The sequence below is a fragment of the Macaca mulatta genome, chromosome X (genome assembly GCF_049350105.2).
Source record: "Macaca mulatta isolate MMU2019108-1 chromosome X, T2T-MMU8v2.0, whole genome shotgun sequence".
NCBI lineage: Eukaryota > Metazoa > Chordata > Mammalia > Primates > Cercopithecidae > Macaca > Macaca mulatta.
The window spans coordinates 126,546,750-126,565,258 of record NC_133426.1 but is presented as its reverse complement, the minus strand read 5'-3'; the positions used below and the strand labels follow the sequence as shown (position 1 = coordinate 126,565,258).

The window sequence follows — 18,509 nt, the reverse complement described above, 5'->3', positions numbered from 1 at the left end:
CATCTGGTTATCGCTCCATGGTGAACTGGCACGGGTTAGGGGTGGTCTCTGGGGCTTCCCCTTGTAACCAGCTGAGAGCTGCCTGATTAACTCTCTTATGCTCCTCTGTATTAAATAATGTTAGCAAAAGTTTCTGACAGTCTGGCCAGGTTGGGTTATGTGTCATAATAATAGAATTCACCAAATCAGTGAGAGCCTGAGGTTTTTCTGTGTAGGAGGGGGTGTGCTGTTTCCAATGTAAGCAATCAGTAGTGGAGAAAGGCTGATAAACATAAAGCCTAGGGCCAGCTTGTATCTGCCTCTGGGCATCATAAACTTGTGTCCTGGTCTCTCGAAGTGGCATCTGCAAAGCCCGTGGTCGGCCTGAGCAGAGGCACCCAGCTGCCTCGCCCTGTCCATCTTCCTTGTTTTTTTCTAATGGGGGCTTCTGATCCTCTGTGGGGGGAGATTGAGCCTCACTTTACTCTGAGCCCAACTCTACAGACACTCCTGACTCTGCCTCCTGCCTTATTCTGGTCAAAGACGGGTAGACTGGCACATATGGGGGTAGACATTCCCTTTCCTCAGGTAGAGCCTGAAGAACTGGTTTCGGCTGAGGCTTCAGGGATTCCTTTTCCTGGGAGACGCTAGGGGCTTTCGGTTCCTCTGCTTCCTTTGGTTGGGCTGCACGAGCCACTAATGCCTTGCAATATCCCTCTAGGCAGGGCTGTAGCCACTTGAGGCGACTTTGTGCCACATGGAGCCAAGAGTCTATATAGGGAAACTGGTCTGGGTATCCTGGTTGTCCTCGAACTCCAGTGACCACCTTAAACACATGGCCAGTTAATTCCCTGTCTATTATACCTTCAGAGGTGCCACCCCACATTGAAAGCAGGCCAATCTATTTCACAGTATGTCCTTAGCTTTAGAGCATCCAGTTTCATCCCATAATCACCTCTAAATCCTTTTTTAAAACTCTATATCATGCACTCCAAAGGAGTTAGTTTCAATGCCTTCCCTCCCATTTCCACCCTTGCAGTGCACTTTCACTCTCACTTTCACCCTTGGGTCCACCAGACCGGGTCCTATTATGGGAGTTTCATACACTGCTTAGCCAGGAACGTGCATTCCCCTGTCACAGCCTGCTGTGGCTGTGAAGCTGGTCTTATCAGCTATATACAGTGTTGTAGGTCTGATTTCCCCCACACTCGCCTCGGAGCACACAGCCCATGCTAAGGGATCTGTGCCTCCCCACATCACTCCCCACATTGGCCTCTCCCGAGACTATCTCTTTCTCATACTTTCACACACCTCCCCTGCACCAGGACTCCTCATCGGATGAAACAAGCGCCTCTCGTGTCCCGGGTGAGCCTAGTTAGGCTCCCACATTCACACATATACACACACCACTCCTATCCCAGGACTCCTCATCGGACAAAACGACCCTCTCTCATGTCCCAGGTAGGTTCACATGCACCCACACACTCCCAGTTGGGGTGGCAAGCCACTCTTGCCACCCTGCCAGCAAGCTCTACCTTGCTACACTTGCCGCTGTATTGGCCCATTTTCTCCCTTTTCCCAGTTCCATTGTTAGTGGGGACATGAGGTTCATCCAAATTGGCAAGCCACTCTTGCTGCCCCCAGCCACTCTGGGTTAGATTAATGGTCGGTCCCTGAGAGGTAACCAAGCTCTCTTTCATCCTTATGGGACGGGCTTTCCTGTCTTGGGCCCTTGCTCCTTACCACAGTTCCTGAAGTGCTGGTATCGTCCTGCAGCCCCGTCCCCGAATCCGTTGCACTGCCAGGCAGGCCAGTGGGATGCAAGGAGAGCCAGTCTCTGTCCGGGTGAAGCTCCCCTGTGGCAAGTCTTAGATGACAGGTCTCCCCTGGTCCCAGGGCTCTAGTTCTGAAGGCAAAGGGAACAGTAAATCTGTCGTCTCCAATCCCAGGCGAGTCCCCAGAAATGTTACGGGATGTTTTAAGGAATCAGAGACCAATGGGGTTCAGGAAGATATTTATTATTTAAGTGCACTGGCCCAGTCGGATTAACAGCCAAAGGACTGAGCCCTGAACAAACAGTTAAGTTACCTTTTAAGCATTTTGTGGGGTGGGTGGAGATCTGTGAAGGGGGAAGCATATTACAGGAGTGAGAAACAAGGACAGTTATTTAATTAACTGAGACGTGCATTACAGCATTTCTTACTTTTCAAGGAAAACCATGTTTTACGACTTGAGTTTATCTGTCTAGTGAACCTGCAGCTGCACAGCTAGAGAAACAGGGTCTTCACAATGCCTGGGAAAGGAAGAGAGATAAGGCTCCCTAGCCACAGAGAAACAGGCAGTTAATTTTTAAAGGACTCCAGCTCTTTCTCTTTCTCAGGGGCAATTGGGTTGTCTTACATACAACTGAGTTTCTGCTTACACATTCTTTAATTTCCTTTAATTCCTATTCCAATACCATAGAAGCAATTAAGGGCAGGTCTAGAGTTAGTTAAGGTGGAGGTGGTGATAGAGAGAAGGACAGGGTTACATTGATAAGGCTGACAATTAGAAGGGGCAGTTCTTTTAATGAAATAGATGAGGGGTTTTAGATCTGCACAAACCTTTTTCATGGAAGTCCAACTTTGCTTCTGAGTAGTTTAAAGGACATAGTCCCATTTACTACAAGGTTGCCAGGCTATAGGAGCAGAAAATCAGCATCTTGGCTGCAGGTGATCACAACAATGAGTGCTAGGGGTAACTGTGTAAATTAGAGGGCTGGGGCATAAATAATTGTGTGAAAAGGTTAGCAGTCATTGATCTTTTACATTTCCACAAAGTATGATAGAGCAAGCATTAAAGGCAATGGTCTGAGGTGAGTCAGACTTAGTTACAAAGGAGCTAGTAACAGAACAAGGAAAGGAAAGGAAGCAATATAGAAGGTATATGAAAATTAAGCTTTCTTTAACTTTAACTTAGTAGGGCTTAATCCTAGTACAGTAACGCATGATTCTGACGAAGAAGATGTTTTCTTGACTTGAGTATGGTGGGTCCATCCTTTCTTGGCTGTGCGGACGGCAGTCTCAGTGGTTAACAGCAAAAAATAGGGTCCTTCCCAGGCTGGCGCGAGTTTTTTTCTTTCTGTCTTTTGATAAGGATGTGGTTTCCAGGCTTGTGCTGGTGTACTGGAAATTCTAGGGGTAGTGCCTGTGCTAAAAGACTTTTAGCACAGGGAAGGGAAAGTGGAAGATAAATTAAGTACATAATTTTTGCTGCATATCCTGGGGCTTGAGGCCCCATGGTGATGCCTCCCACTCCATTCCTGCTCAGCACCACTCATGCGATGCTGTGGCCCTGCCCCCTCTTAAGATCTTGGCCTTCTAGTGGCCTTCACCTCCCCTGCGCATTGTGGCCTTTGGGATGAGGGGCTTGTGACTTACCCAGCCGCCCTTGGGCCTTAAGAAAGCTAAACACCATTTTATATTTGACAATGTTTTTTGTATGATTTTGTACCATATAAGATAAAATTTACCTTTATATTAATGTGCTATTAATGTTAAACTTAATTTTAATAAAATCTTGTAGACATCCCATTTTAATGTCTGACTATAAGGTAAGATTTTTATAGCCTCTTTTTAACATGTTAAAATTTTTGTGAAAGAGCATGTTAGTGATTTAAGAAAAATCTATTGTGCTTTTATTTTAATGTCCAGTTCACAGAAAAACTGGATGATAAACCCTTTAGCTTTAGCGAAAATGTTTACACACAGAATTTCCTTCATAATTAACATGTTAAAACTTGCTTACAGCTTTAAAACAAAATTTTTTTAACCTTTTAATGTAGGTAAAAATCCATATTCTTATGCCTCCTTATAATCCTTTTATTAAGAGCATATTTTATTTTTCTTACATACTTTGTACATAAACTGTTGTTTTAATAGTTTTACATTCACTAGGCCTAATTACATTTAAATTATACAATATTTCTTGCATAAATTCCCTTTTATAACTTTTCTTATGACTTTCACAATTTCAACATGTCTTAACTTTCTGCCTTCCTTTTACACTATTTCTTTTCCTAGTTTCACCCTCTGTATCTTTGATTTCTGTCTCTTCCAGTTTCCCTCTTACTTATTCTTTCCCCCCATTTCTCTCTCTCTCATTTGCACTTTCTTTTTCTCTCTCTCTCCCCATCATCCCTTGTTTCCTTTTTCCCTCCTGAGTTCTCCTGGTCCTGCGGCAGGTGGAGCCGGGCAATGGCATGAGCCCCGCCCCCACACACGCACTGCTGTCTGTTTCATCTGTTTCATCTGGTTTTTTTTTCTTTTCCCAATTTCCCTTTTTACTTTTCTCCTTTGTTCCTACACTCAGTTTCTTGGCTAGGTGAGATTTGTGGGGCTGCAGTCCAGGCCCCAGGCCATCACTGGCCCAGAGGCTTGGCAGATGCCTGCTGCAAATTGCAAGAATTATGCCCTTTCACCTCCTCTGCTCTCCTTCCAGCTCCGTTCCCCACCCTCTTTTTCACATAGAGCTGGGCTGGGGAGAGGAACTTAACCCTTTGTGCACCTGTCTGGCTCCCTGCTTGCTGTTTTTGTTCTCTTTCTCTCTGACTTCCTTTCCTGGTTTCTTTTTACTCCCTGTTGGTCTTTCCTTTGCCTCTGCCAGCCACCTATGCTGCTGTTTTCCCCTCTCTCCTTCCCCTTCACCTAGGGGAGCAACCAGTGGGAATGGAGCTTAGCCTTTTTCTTTCCCCAAGAAGAGAGGAAAGGGGAGTTTTGAATATATATATATATTTACTACCAGAGATTTGTGTGAGGTTCAACCCCCACAATGGGGATTTCTCACCTCTTTTTGAGGTTCAACCCCCCAATGGAGATTTCTCACCTCTTTTTGAGGTTCAACCCCCCGCCATGGGGATTTCTTACCTCTTTTTAAGGTTTAACCCCCTCAATGGGGATTTCTCACCTCTTTTTAACCTCCAAGATATCCTGACTAAGGAATACTTTACCTCTCCCCATGGCTTTCTTTCCCTAGTCCTGACTAAGGAATGCTTTACCACCCCTGCGATTTCTCTCCTTGGTATGTCTTAACCAAGGAATACTTTACCACCCTGCCACTTTTTCCTTAGTCCCCACCACCAAGGAAATACTTTATCAGCTCTCCCAGTATTTTTTTTTTTTTCCTCAGTCTGTGCACAGAGTTTCCTGGTTCACGTGATATGTGAGGATGCTTTACTCCAGATTGCCAGCCAGTGTTTTTTTCCTGCGTTGCTGAGAGTCTGGGTTTATTCATCACACCAGGTGGGCCTTAATTCCATATCCCTGAGGCCACTGCAATAAGGCAGAGGAGTATGCTCCCTCATGAGAAAGGACTGGAGACCGCCCCTGGAAGAGAATGTATCTGTGTATGGATTTCCACCAAAATTGTTAGAAATGCTTGTTCCCCAGTGCCATAAAGAAATTTACTTGAATGTAAATATAATTTCCTCAGCAAGGGCATTTTTACTCTCTGCAGAAAGGGTACACTCACCAGCAGTTCTGCCACTAGAGTACACTGAACAAGGGAGACAGGGTCGTTTATAACCTGACATGTCCACCCTACTGACAGGTGACGACGTGCTAGCAGCCCTCACTCTCAGCGCCTCCTCGGCCTCGGCATCTGCTCTGGCCACACTTGAGGAGCCCTTCAGCCCACCACTGCACTGTGGGAGCCCCTCTCTGGGCCGGCTGAGGCTGGAGCTGGCTCCCTCTGCTTGCTGGGAGGCATGGAGGGAGAGGCACGGATGGGAACCAGGTTGCGCTCAGCGCTCGAAGGCCAGTGTGAGTTCTGGGTGGGCGCGGGCTCAGCCAGCCCTGCACTCAGAGTGGCCTGCCAGTGCCACCAGCCCCAGGCAGTGAGGGGCTTAGCACCCAGGCCAGCAGCTGCAGAGGGTGCTCCGGGTCCCCCAGCAGTGCTGGCCTGCCCACACCATGCTCAAATTCTCGCCAGGCCTCAGCTGCCTTCCCACGGGGCAGGGCTTGAGACCTGCAGCCCGCCATGCCTGAGTCTCCCCTATGGGTGCCTCACCTTGCTCTGCGGCGCCTGGTCCCATCAACCGCCCAAGGGCTCAGGAGTGCAGGCGTGCAGCATGGGACTAGTGGGCAGCTCCACCCGCGGCCCTGGCATGGGATCCATTAGGCGAAGCAAGCTGGGCTCCTGAGTCAGGTGAGGTCTTGGAGAATTTTTATGTCTAGCTGGAGGATTGTATAGGCACCAGTAAGCACTCTTTGTCTAGCTCAGGGTTTGTGGATGCACCAATCAGCACTCTGTATCTAGCTAATCTGGTGGGGACTTGGAGAACTTTTATGTCTAGCTCAAGGTTTGTAAATGCACCAATCAGCACCCTGTGTCTAGCTAATCTAGTGGGGACCTGGAGAACTTTTGTGTCTAGCTAAAGGATTGTAAATGCACCAATCAGCACTCTGTGTCTAGCTCACAGATTGTAAATGCACCAATCAGCTCTCTGTAAAATGGATCAATCAGCTCTCTGTAAAATGGACCAATCAGCAGGATGTGGGTGGGGCTAGATAAGGGAATAAAAGCAGGTTGCCCGAGTCAGCCAGGGGCAAGCCACTCAGGTCCCTTTCCACACTGTGGAAGCTTTGTTCTTTTGCTCTTTACAGTAAACCTTGCTGCTGCTCTCTCTTTGGGTCCACGCTGCCTTCATGAGCTGTAACACTCACTGCAAAAGTCTGCAGCTTCACTCATGAAGCCAGAGAGACCATGAACCCACCGGGAAGAATGAACAACTCCAGACACGCCACCTATAAGAGCTGTAACACTCACCACGATGGTCCACGGCTTCATTCTTGAAGTCAGCAAGACCAAGAACCCACCAATTGTGGACACACTACTGCTGTGTCCAGTTTCCATTGACTGGAATGGAACCTCACATTCTGTATTAGTCCCGACTGGCTAGCAACTTAGAATTTTTTATGAGAGGCAAAGGCAGAGGAGAACAAAGGAAGGAGGAAGTAATTTATGGAATGCCGAGAAAGGTAAAAACACCTTCAAATAAGGAAAGGGAACAGGCTATGGCCTAATGCTTGCTTGGACCAGTATAAGCATGCCAGGGCAAATATTTAGGCTAAATTGTGGGAGCTAAGAACATAAAGCACATTGATTTCTTTATTACGGCTCACAGATATTTAAGAATGTTTGCCCAGGTCTTTGAATAAATTTTGCTTCCAAGAATAAACAAAATAGAGAATAGGAAAGCAGTATAAACAATCAGCAGAACCAAAATGTGGTTCTCAGAAAGATCAACAAAGTTGACAAACTTTTAACCAGACTAAGAAAAAGAGAGAATATCAAAAACTAAAATAAGAAATGAAAGAGGGGATAATACTGGTATAAAAACAGACACATAGACCAATGGAACAGAATAGAGAGCCCAGAAATAAAGCTGCACACCTATGGCCATTTGATCTCCTACAAAAATGAACAATGGGGAAAGGACTCCCTATTCAATAAATGGTGCTGAGATAGCTAGCTAGCTATATGCAGAAGAATGAAACTGGACCCCTACCTTTTATCATATACAAAAATTAACTGAAGATGGGTTAAAGATTTAAATGTAAGACATCAAACTATAAGAACCCTAGAAAATCTAGGAAACACCATTCTGGACATCAGCCTTGAGAAAGAGTTTGTAAATCCTCAAAAGCAATTGCAACAAAAACAAAAATTTACAATTGGGACCCAAGTAAACTAAAGCGCTTTTGCATAGCAAAAGAAGCTATAAACAGAGTAAATAGACAACCCACAGAATGGGAGAAAATATTCACAAACTATGCATCCAACAAAGGCCTAGTATCCAGAATCTATAAGGAAATAATTCAAGAAATAAAAAACAAGTAACTCCATTAAAAAGTGGGCAAACAACACATGAACAGATATTTTTCAAAATAAGACATACAAGTGGCCAACAAACATTTGAAAAAATGTTCAATATCACTAATCATCACACTAATCATCAGAGAAATGCAAATCAAAACCACAATGAGATACCATCTCACACCCATCAGAATGGCTATTATTAATAAGTCAAAAAACAACAGATGCTGGTGATGCTGCAGAAAAAAAGGACACTTACACACTGTTGGTGGAAATGTGAATTAGTTCAGCCACTTTGGAGAGCAGTTTGGAGAATTCTCAAAGAACTTAAAACAGAACTGTCATTTGACCCAGCAATCCCATTACTGGCATATATCCAAAAGAAAATAAACTGTTCTACCAAAAAGACACATGCACTCATATATTCATCACAGCAATATTCACTATAGTGAAGGCGTAGACTCAACCTAGATGCCTATCAAGGGTGGACTGGATAAAGAAAATGTGGTACATATACACCATGGCATACTGTGCAGACATAAAAAAGAATGAAATCATGTCTTTTGCAGCAACACGGATGCAGCTGGAGGCCATTATCCTAAGTTAATTAACACAGGAACAGAAAACCAAATACTGCATGTACTCACTTACAGTGGTAGCTAAACATTGGGTACTCATGGACAAAAAGATGGCAATAATAGGCACTGGGGACTGATGGGGGAAGGTAGGGAATGGGGCAAGGGTTGAAAAACTAACTGTTGGGTACTATGTTCACTAGTATCCCATCCGAATGACAGGACCATTCATATCTCAAACCTCAACATCATGCAATATACTCATGTAACAAACCTGCACATGTATCCCCTGAATCAAAGATAAAAGTTGAAATTATTTTTTAGAAGAGGGGATGTTACCACTGATATGACAGAAATAAAAAGGATTATAAGGAAATACTATGAACATTGTATTTCAACAAATTAGATGCCCTAATGTATTGAAAAAAATTCCTACAAACATACAAGCTACCAAAACTGACTCAAGAATAAATAGAAAATCTGCATAGACTTATAACAAGTATGATATTTGACAATAGTGCCAAACCATTCAAAGTGAAACGGCTTCGTCTAGGGAAATACCTGTGGTTAGCTGTCTCACGCTGATGATTAACGACATGGACACACACGTGGAGTGGGTTAAGGAGCAAAAAGTTTAACAGACAAAAAGGAAGAGAGACAGAATAAGCTTCCTCATGCTGAGAAAGCAGGTCGCCCGAGAGAGGGTTTCCGGGTTTGGGGCAAAACGTGATCAATTTTGTACGGAGGCTTGAGGAGGCGGTGATTGATTTACATAGGGCCCAGGGGATTGGTTTGACCAGGTGTTCCATTTACATAGCCCATGAAAAGACTGGCCCTCCAACCCTAATATTTTATTATGCAATTGTGGCTTCTATCTGACTGTTGCCATGACACCTGCACATGTGACTTTACCCCGCTGGTGCCATGACACCCACACACGTGGTCACAAAGAAAAGGGAGCGAGAATCGCCATATTGAATGTGCCTGGCTTCCAGGTACAGCTGCTGGTATTCAATATGAAAGCTAGCTTGCATAGCTATGCTTGCAGCTTGACGTTTCAGGCCGCTTTCTGTTAGAAAAGAAATGGTTTGGGGGTCGCTTTTTATCAATGGAAAATTCCACCAAGAACTCTTTACCCTTTCTAATTGCCTAAAATAATTTTTAATAACTGCTGTATTTAAAGGATATGTGTACCGAAACTAAGCCAAAACACAACTTTAATAGGCCTAAGGTCTGTGTGTGTGCTTCTGGACAAAATAAATGGGGTACAGAACAAATAAAAAGGTGTTGATGGGGAGAGAACGGATCATGGTCTTTCACAGAGCATTCTGTGCTTCTGGACTCAGAAAAGCTGTCAGACACCTGGTTATGGCTTATTACAGCTACAGAAAACACATTAAAATCAGTAAAGGAAAAAGGTATCACTTGAAGAGAACAGATATTCACATTTCAAATTAAATACTTCAGGAAATCCAGTTTAAATAATTGAAAGCAAAACTCAAATGCCAAAAGTGGGTAAATATTTAGTCATATTTTCTTTTAAGTTTCTTTAGATTAATTGTTGTTATTATTGTTGCTGCTATTGAATATCCATTGCCTTCCTTTCCTTAACACTACAGGAACACAAATATGTCATCGTAGATATATTAGCGTAAGGCATTCCCTACTCTTCTAACCAATTCTGAACTCTTAACCGTGTGATTTCAAATAAAAAATTTTCCCAGGATATGCTCGGTAGTAAAGATACAAATAGGTTTGTAACAATGACATTTGGGGAAATTTATCAGGGCTTTACATGTATTTACAGAATAGAAACAGGCAGAGAATGCTTAAGGGCACCAATCCTATTTGTGAAGACTCTACCCTCGTGACCTAATAACCTACCAAAGGCTCCACCTTCTAATACAATCACATCAGGATTTCAACATATGAATTTGGGGGGGGACACAAACATTGAGTCCATAGCACTGTCATATACTAGTGTTCTGTAGCAGATTAGTAAATTTATGAACACACAATTTCTAGAGGAATATACTTCCTCATTGTATAATTTTTCATGTTTATTAACAGAACCAGATGTATTTAGCTTCACTATATCATATAAAAATAAAACACCAGGTCAGGCATGGTGGCTCAATCCTGTAATCCCAACACTTTGAGAGGCTAAGGTGGGCGGATCATGAGATCAGGAGATTGAGACCATCCTGGCTAACACAGTGAAACCCTATCTCTACTAAAAATACAAAAAAGTAGCCAGGCATGGTGGCACGCACCTGTAGTCCCAGCTACTCAGAAGGCTGAGGCAGGAGAATCACTTGAAACCGGGAGGTGGAGGTTGCAGTGAGCTGAGATCGCGCCACTGCACTCCAGCCTGGGCGACAGAGGGAGACTCCATCTAAAAAACCAAAATAAAATAAACCCCAAAAGCATATAAACTTAAAACTTAGGTTCAGTAATTAGTGTTTAAGTGGTTTATCTTACTTAGAAAAGATCTAGATTCTTATTTTAGGCAAACATAACATTAAACAAGGCTAGCCATCATTTGAAGTTATTTCCCTATTAACTATTTTTACAGCATGTCCATGTTTGGCATCACAAAAGCAAAAACCTAAAATGTTAAATGCATGAGTTCATTGTTTTACTACTGTGCTTGACACATGTGAGGTAATGGATATCAGACAATTCATTTTTACCTGCATCTTTACTTGTACATTTGTTCTTAGCTTGGATATTATTATTATTATTATTATTATTATTATTATTATTATTTCAGAGACAGTCTCACTCTGTCCCCGGGGCTGGATTGCAGTGGCTCCTTCTCAGGTTACATACATATTTGTTCCATACACATGTGTCAAGACAGCCTTCATAAATATTTATGACCCCTCCTGTATGTCTTAACCAAAAGATGTGGAAAATATAAACTAAAAAAAAAAAAAAAAAAAAAAAAAAAACTTCAATTTGTGTATTGAGTCCACCTGTCATCATATCCCCACAGGAACTCTGGATACAACTGACAGTGGGGACGGGGCATGATAAGTAATTAAGACTGAATGCTACATATTATCCCAGATAATTCAGAAAATGTCTTGTTAGCTCTGCAAAACATGAACCAACAAATCAAAACTATATCTGACCCCACATTATCGCTAGCTCAATAGTTAGCATCCTGGTTCAGGTCAGAACCGTCCTGGCGTCTAAAGCTCCTTATAACTTTGGCCCTGGTTGCAGGGATAGGCATATTTCTTTGCTGTGGATTTTACTGCTGTTGCACCTTCTGTATGGAAATGCAAGACAGGTTTTCCCAAGAGACTTTCCTGGCCTCGCACCATAATGCTCCAGCAAACGTTGTCTGTGAACCCCAGTATTTGTGAATATTTCCAACTCCAATGGATCAGTTCCATTCTGATACCCTATAACTCCTCCCACTTTCAGCAGTAAGTAGCCAGAATAAAAACAATGCCCAAATGCCATGAAAATGGAATAGAATTTGACAGTGGGGCGTCATAACCAAGTACCTCATTTTCTTTAAAAGAATTATTTTTAACCTTTTTTTCTTTTTCCCTCACCTCTTACTTTGCTCTTTAGGAATACAATTATAAACTTTACCTTCTTTCCAACAGGCACTCCCTGTGAAGCAGGAGAATAGGGGCTGGAGGCAGGAAACCTAAAGCTGTTTCACGCTGACTTCCTAGAACTAAATTGAAAGGAAAACCCTAACTTTCCACACCTAAGTAACAAAAGGACCAGAGGCTACTGCCTTTGCAAACCCCCACCCTTCCTTCATGGCAGATGGGAAATTGAAAGTACCTCTGATTGGTTGATTTTGGCAACCAATCAGAATTTTGTATAGGAGTATAACTTTATAACTTTAGTTCAGCTCAATCTGATTGATTGCCAGCCAGGTCTTCGTTTGCATAGAAGTACAACTTCGTGACTTCACTTTAGCCTCTGATTGGTTGCTTTCTGCAACCACCAGATGTTTGCATAGGAATGTGACCTTTGTAAGTTCACTTCAGCCTCTGATTGGTTGCTTTCCACAACCATTCAGACTGATTGCAGGCCACCACTTTATTTACGTGAGGTGAGCACCAAGTGGCCAATGGGAAACCTCTAGGGGGTATTTGGACCCAGGAAGATTCGGTATCTGGGCCCTTGAGCCACTGCTCAGGCCTGCTGCCCCCCTGTGGAGTGTACTTTCGATTTCAGTAAATCTCTGCTTTTGTTGCTTCACTCTTTCCTTGCTTTTCTTTGTGCATTTTGTCCAATTCTTTGTTCAAAACGCCAAGAACCTGGACACCTTCCACCAGTAACACCTAGACTGAAAGCTTATCTAAATATATGTTTGCTTAGAAGTGTCAGGGACCAAATCTCAAAACAAAACAGGCACTCTCTGGAATTCCCCACCAGGAGATTGTCTCAAGACAACAATTAATTCACAATCCAATTGCATCCATGATGGTGCAGACCAGACCATCACATGGCATCACTCAATATAAGTCATCCAAGTGAGTTACGTAGACCCCGCACCTCCTCGCCCCTCCTCCATGCCATTCACACCAACTTTCCCTTTTTAAGCCCTTGCTTTCTGCCCTGAAAGTTAAAGCAGTTCCCTTAAGGCAGGAGCCTGTTGTTTCCCTACTGCTAAGCTCTGGAATAAAAGTCACTTTCTTTTTACCACCCTCATCCTTGTTATTCAATTTTGCAAGCAATGAGCAGCTGAGCTTGCATTTGGTTACAGTAAGAGGAGGAAAGAGGAGAGAAACCAATGGGAAGAGAGAAGTCTTAGAGACACCAGTTTGGGGAGATCATAAGTTTCCCAAAAAGACCAGTGAAGTTCCAAATTATCCTCAGCAAAATCACGTCAACAAGAAGGAGCTGGACAGTGTAGGTGGAGCATATAGTCAGTAGGAATTCAAGAATGGTGTTTCAGTTGACTCAGAAGTTCCCATGGGAAAAACAGGATCAAATAGAACAGAGAGACCTCACAAAATAATAAGGAAAAAAATTTCCAGCTTGGGCAACATAGTGAGACCCTGTCTCTACAAAAAAAAAAAAAAAAAAAAAAAAAATTAAAATTAGCCAGGCATGGTGGCGTGTGCCTGTACTCCTAGCTACTCAGGGGTGCTGAGGTGGGAGGATTGCTTAAGCCTGGGAGGTTAAGGCTGCAGTGAGCCATGATCACACCACTGCACTCCAGCCTGGACAACAGAGGAAGACCCTGTCTCAAAAAAAAAAAAAAAATTTCCAGCCCAAAGAATCAATGAATAATTCCCACTCAAAATAGAAAGCCAGAAAGAAAAACTTACAGCCCAGGGAGCCAGAGTAATCCCCACTCAAGACAGAGATCCAGGAAGGAGACCGTCCAGCCTAGGAGACACCTTTCAAAAGAAGCCTAGTACTCTAACCTGCTTCAGAGAGTATACTCAGAATCTTAAGAATCAAATCAGTCCTTACCAGCTTTAACAGAAGTTTGCCTGGAACAATGGTTCAAAAGTCTGACTTAGCAGTGGATCCCAAATCCATCAGTCAGGAGTGAAGGAAAGGGCTTAAAAGGTGCACGTTTGAGGTCCGCAGTGATAGGTCCAGGAGTCCAGTGATGAATCTGATCCTATAAAAGTCACAGCATCATTACTGTTCAACTTTTTTTTTAAACGACACGTGTTAAAGATGGTGAGAAAGACTGTGTTCAAGGGGGAAATATCAAGATAAGTATAGGGACCACTGCAATGGCATCTTACAATGGGGGAGATAGATTTAGATCAGCTAAAATAGTGTAAGCAAGTGGGAATTTAGAGCCAAGGAACAAGGTGGGAGTCAATGGACGGAAATTTACTAAGAGGAAACATCAGGCATAATGGAAGATTTGGGCTAAACCGACCTAACAGAATTTTTACTGAAGGCAGCCCAGGGTGATCAAACATCACCTGGGACATGATGGAGGATGAGGAACCAGATAAGATATTGAGAGTGGTTGGATACGGGGAATGGCTAAATAGACTTAGCAGGACTTAGCAATTTCCTTGCTGAAACTGGACAGTGCAGAGACAAACTCAGAAATCCAAAAATCCAGGCCTAGTTGAAAAACAGCTCAAGGGAACCTGAGTAGAATTTGGTCAATAAGAGAATCTTTGTCAGCACTAGAATTCTGGGATGAAAAAAACAGAGGTCCTTCCTTCCAGGAGCTCAGTGTAGTGGGGAATAAAAACATGCTCTCTAATCCCAGCTGCTTGGGAGGCTGAGGTGAGAAGATCGCTTGAGGCCAGGAGTTCCAGACCAGCTTGGGCAAGGTAGCGAGACCTCATCACTAAAAAATATACATTTTTATTACATAATATATATACTATATATTAATATATTAACATATATAATATATAACATATATATTACATATATTTCTCTCTAATGATAACATAAGACAAGGAAATTCCAGTGAGTATGAGGTGTTTGGCCATGTGTGCTCCAGCAGGAGGCGAAAGGTAGAGGAAGGAGACCAGGGCACCTTGTGAAGGGACGTGATGAAGAGTAAGAATGTAAGGGGGTAGGTAGGATATATAAGGGATCCATCAGCTAGCTGGATTGAACGGGTGAAAACGCAAGGCAGGCAGAGAGGAAATGTGAATAGTCAGAAGATATCAGGGACTCTGCAGGCAGGTGAGCTCACTCACTTCTCCTCCCTCTCTTTGTTGAGAAGGCCAGGCCACAGCTTGTCACACCCATAGGGGTGTGGGTAGCTGTTATTGGCAGACCAGAAGGCAGAAACTAATGGGATGCCATGTGGGGCAGAGGGCCACCCTAGAAAGCAAGACCACTAGTGTGAGCAGTAGGACTGGTTTCAAGAGCCTTGGTAGAGGCCATCCAGCTGGTGGCTGAGGCCATTCCAGTCCCTGGGCCATGGGCAAGATTGAAAGTGAAAGCAGCAGTCCTGCAGGGAGTGGGCAGATTTGCTGGGCTCAGGGCTCTTCCACCAACTTTGACATTTCCTCCAGAGCCCAAGGCCTCCCAGATACCTCACTGCTGCTGTGGGATAAGGGGATAAATAAAAAAGCCAGTAGGGCAACTGGGTCCCTGCCTCCTTCCAGTTCCACATGACATTCAAGTCTAAGCTAAACAGGAGACCTTGTCCTTTCTCTGCCTCATTCCGAAATGACCCAAGGGAAGTCTTACCAAAACACCAAGGCTACAGTCAGTTCTGCTGCTCACTGCACAGAAAGCCAATCACTGAGACAGTCAGTACTGCCAAGGAAGAAGGCTATAATCAGATGCTGCAGCTGAGATGGAAGCTCAGTCTCAAATCCATCCCCCGGACCAACTAAAACTAGGGGTTTAATAGCAGGGAAGAAATTTAACAATGTGTAAGAAAACAGGAACTAGGGAGGGGCAAGGAAGCAATCAAGATGAAAGAGGGGTCTAGCATTTCACTGTCTGGATGTGATGATCTGGTGAGTTTCAGTTCTTTGATCCCTTTTTTTTTTTTTTTGAAAGGCCTGAAGATTGCTTCCTGAGGGAGGAACTCAGATAAAACAAATGTAAGGTTCAAACTTTAAGACCAGAAGGGTTCATTTCTATTTTTATCAAAAGAACAGTCCATGGCAGGGCTCCCCAACCCCTGGGCCACAGAGCAGTACTGGTCTGTGGCCTGTTAGTAAATGGGCTGAGCAGCAGCAGGTGAATAGCAGGCGAACAAACATTACTGCCTGAGCTCTGCCTCCTGTCGGATCAGTGGTGGCATTTTATTGTCATAGGAGTGCGAACCCTACTGTAAACCACACATGTGAGGGATCTAGGTTGCACGCTCCTTATGAGAATCTAACTAATGCCTGACGATCTGAGGTGGAACAGTTTCATCTCGAAACCATTGCCCCGCCCACCAAGTCCATGGAAAAATTGTCTTCCACGAAACCAGTCCCTGGTGCCAATAAGGCTGGGGACCACTGGTCTATAGAACTGTCGGGTCAGTTTCAGAAGGACCACCGGCCACAAGACATATTTCACTGAACAGCTGTTTCAACAATACAGTCAGTTCAGTCTGTGTTTCATGTGTGTTTATATCAGGTATTATATAGAGCACACTGTCATACATATCTGTATATAGATAATATATATATGAGTGTATATAATATATGCATCTGTATAATTATAGAGATGGCTCAAATCAAAGTACCTAATGTTTTCCTTAATCTCTCCTAAGTGGAAAGAAAAATATAAACGGGATGAATGGATGGGGAAAAAAGGACAAAGTATTCAAAGCATTTCCTACGAAAATGACAATATGTTTATATGAGAGTTGCAATAAAAATACGGAGCGCTGAGTCAAACCACTGATAAACAACAAATATTTTTGGATAACTGTGTCTCATGCAATATTTGGGACATGCTCTATACAAAAATATTTGTTGTTTATTTGAAACTCAAATACGAGTGTCCTGCAGTTTACCTGACAATGCAAGATTATTTCCTATACTTCAACATCAACAAGATTTGATTGCATTTAAATGTTTCTGTCCATTTGTTCTTCTATGTAATCCTTTTAAAGTAATTGGCATAAAAATTCAATCAATTCATAGAAGTCCAAAGCAAAAAAAAAAAAAAAAAAAAAAAAACAAATCTACTGACATCTCATGAGGAAGAAAGGATCAGGATTGACATTAATGAACCCTCTCACAGAGACCACTCCACACACAAAAACAAAGAAGGCTGGGTGAATGGATGCAGAGAGAATTTAATAAGACTGAAATGATGCCATACATGCTTTTAAAAAATAAAAGTATTAAATTTTAAATTTTACTTCAATATAAGAGAAGAAAAAGAACAACACGGAGATTGAAAGAACTGCTGAACTTCAGGAAGTTTTACTTGATCACAAATAGATACTAGTTTTATAAAATTCCCTTTTTCTTCTCAAGGGTGCCCTGCCCTTCCAGCCTGGTACCTTGCCCCTTGAGGCATAATATTTCTGAAAACTGTCCAAAGGACCTACATATTGTTAAGAAGAGCTGCAAAATGTACCAGAGAGAAAGATCAGGTGAGCTGGTGCCTGATTCATTACTGTGAGGTCTCCTCTCTCGGACACTTGTGAAGTCTTAGTCATCAGTGCTCTGAACCTTAAGATCAGAACCAAATAAAGAGAATAAAAGATAAAGTTAGAGGCCGGGCGCGGTGGCTCAAGCCTGTAATCCTAGCACTTTGGGAGGCCGAGACGGGCGGATCACGAGGTCAGGAGATCGAGACCATCCTGGCTAACACGGTGAAACCCCGTCTCTACTAAAAATACAAGAAAATTAGCCGGGCGAGGTGGCGGGCGCCTGTAGTCCCAGCTACTCGGGAGGCTGAGGCAGGAGAATGGCGGGAACCCAGGGGGGTGGAGTTTGCAGTGAGCCGAGATCGTGCTACTGCACTCCAGCCTGGGGCACAGAGCAAGACTCCGTCTCAAAAAAAAAAAAAAAAAAAAAGATAGAGAAACTTCAGGCAGGGATGGAAGGCAGAGAGCAAAGCATATATGGGCACGGGACTTATAATAAGGAACAGCAGGACAGCACAATGGCATTCTTGGATTGTCGGCTTTAGAAATGCTGTCAATTATATTCTACTGCTCCAGAGAATGAAAATTGCTTAAAATTGGCTTCTTAGGCAGAGTTTACAAACTAGCAGCTCCAGCCTGAGTCTGTTCTGCAGACCTGATTTAGATGGCCCCCATACTTTTCAATAAAACATATTTCAGTTAGTTACCAACATTTAAAGAACTGAAGGTTTCATATCAACATTTTAATTTGGGGCCAATCTTGAAAAACTGAAAAATCTGGCAGTCCTGGCCCAACATTGCCAGCCAGCAACACTAAGCTGGAGCTGAATACTGGCTGCCCCTTTGGAAGACACATGTTCTTTCCCAGTTTGCCACAGTCCCTACTCTGCTTGCTTCTTTCTTTTATGTTACCTGTCTGGCCTTGTCAACATTTGAATTTACAACTCTGATTATTACAATTTTTCTATTATGCAAACTGTCAGACATATATAAAAGCAGAGAGAATGGTAAAGATGAACCCTATTTGTACCCATTACCCAGTTTCAACAATTATTCATAGACAACCTTGTTTCATGAAT

At 43.1% G+C, this 18,509-nt stretch overlaps 2 protein-coding genes across 11 annotated transcripts in view; one reads left to right on the top strand and one right to left on the bottom strand.

Moving 5' to 3' along the window:
• RHOXF2 (Rhox homeobox family member 2) overlaps nucleotides 1–18,509 on the bottom strand; it is a 159,291-nt gene that overhangs the window by 24,581 nt on the left and 116,201 nt on the right. For 2 of the 9 annotated variants that reach the window (XR_013413194.1, XM_077989524.1), the window contains exons 1-5: nucleotides 12,018–12,198; nucleotides 10,682–10,803; nucleotides 5,108–5,342; nucleotides 2,583–3,178; nucleotides 1,723–1,885 (exon numbers count right to left, since the gene is read on the bottom strand). The gene's annotated coding sequence lies outside the window, so the exon portion shown is untranslated. Of the gene's footprint in view, nucleotides 1–1,722; nucleotides 1,886–2,182; nucleotides 2,273–2,582; nucleotides 3,179–5,107; nucleotides 5,343–10,681; nucleotides 10,804–12,017; nucleotides 12,199–13,865; nucleotides 14,020–18,509 lie in introns of those variants that run through there. The other 7 variants (XM_077989523.1, XM_077989525.1, XR_013413193.1 and 4 more) reach the window with 6 other exon arrangements.
• The window catches only part of LOC114669783 (putative uncharacterized protein CXorf42), a 109,832-nt gene that overhangs the window by 86,792 nt on the left and 4,531 nt on the right, over nucleotides 1–18,509 (top strand). The window lies entirely within an intron of this gene.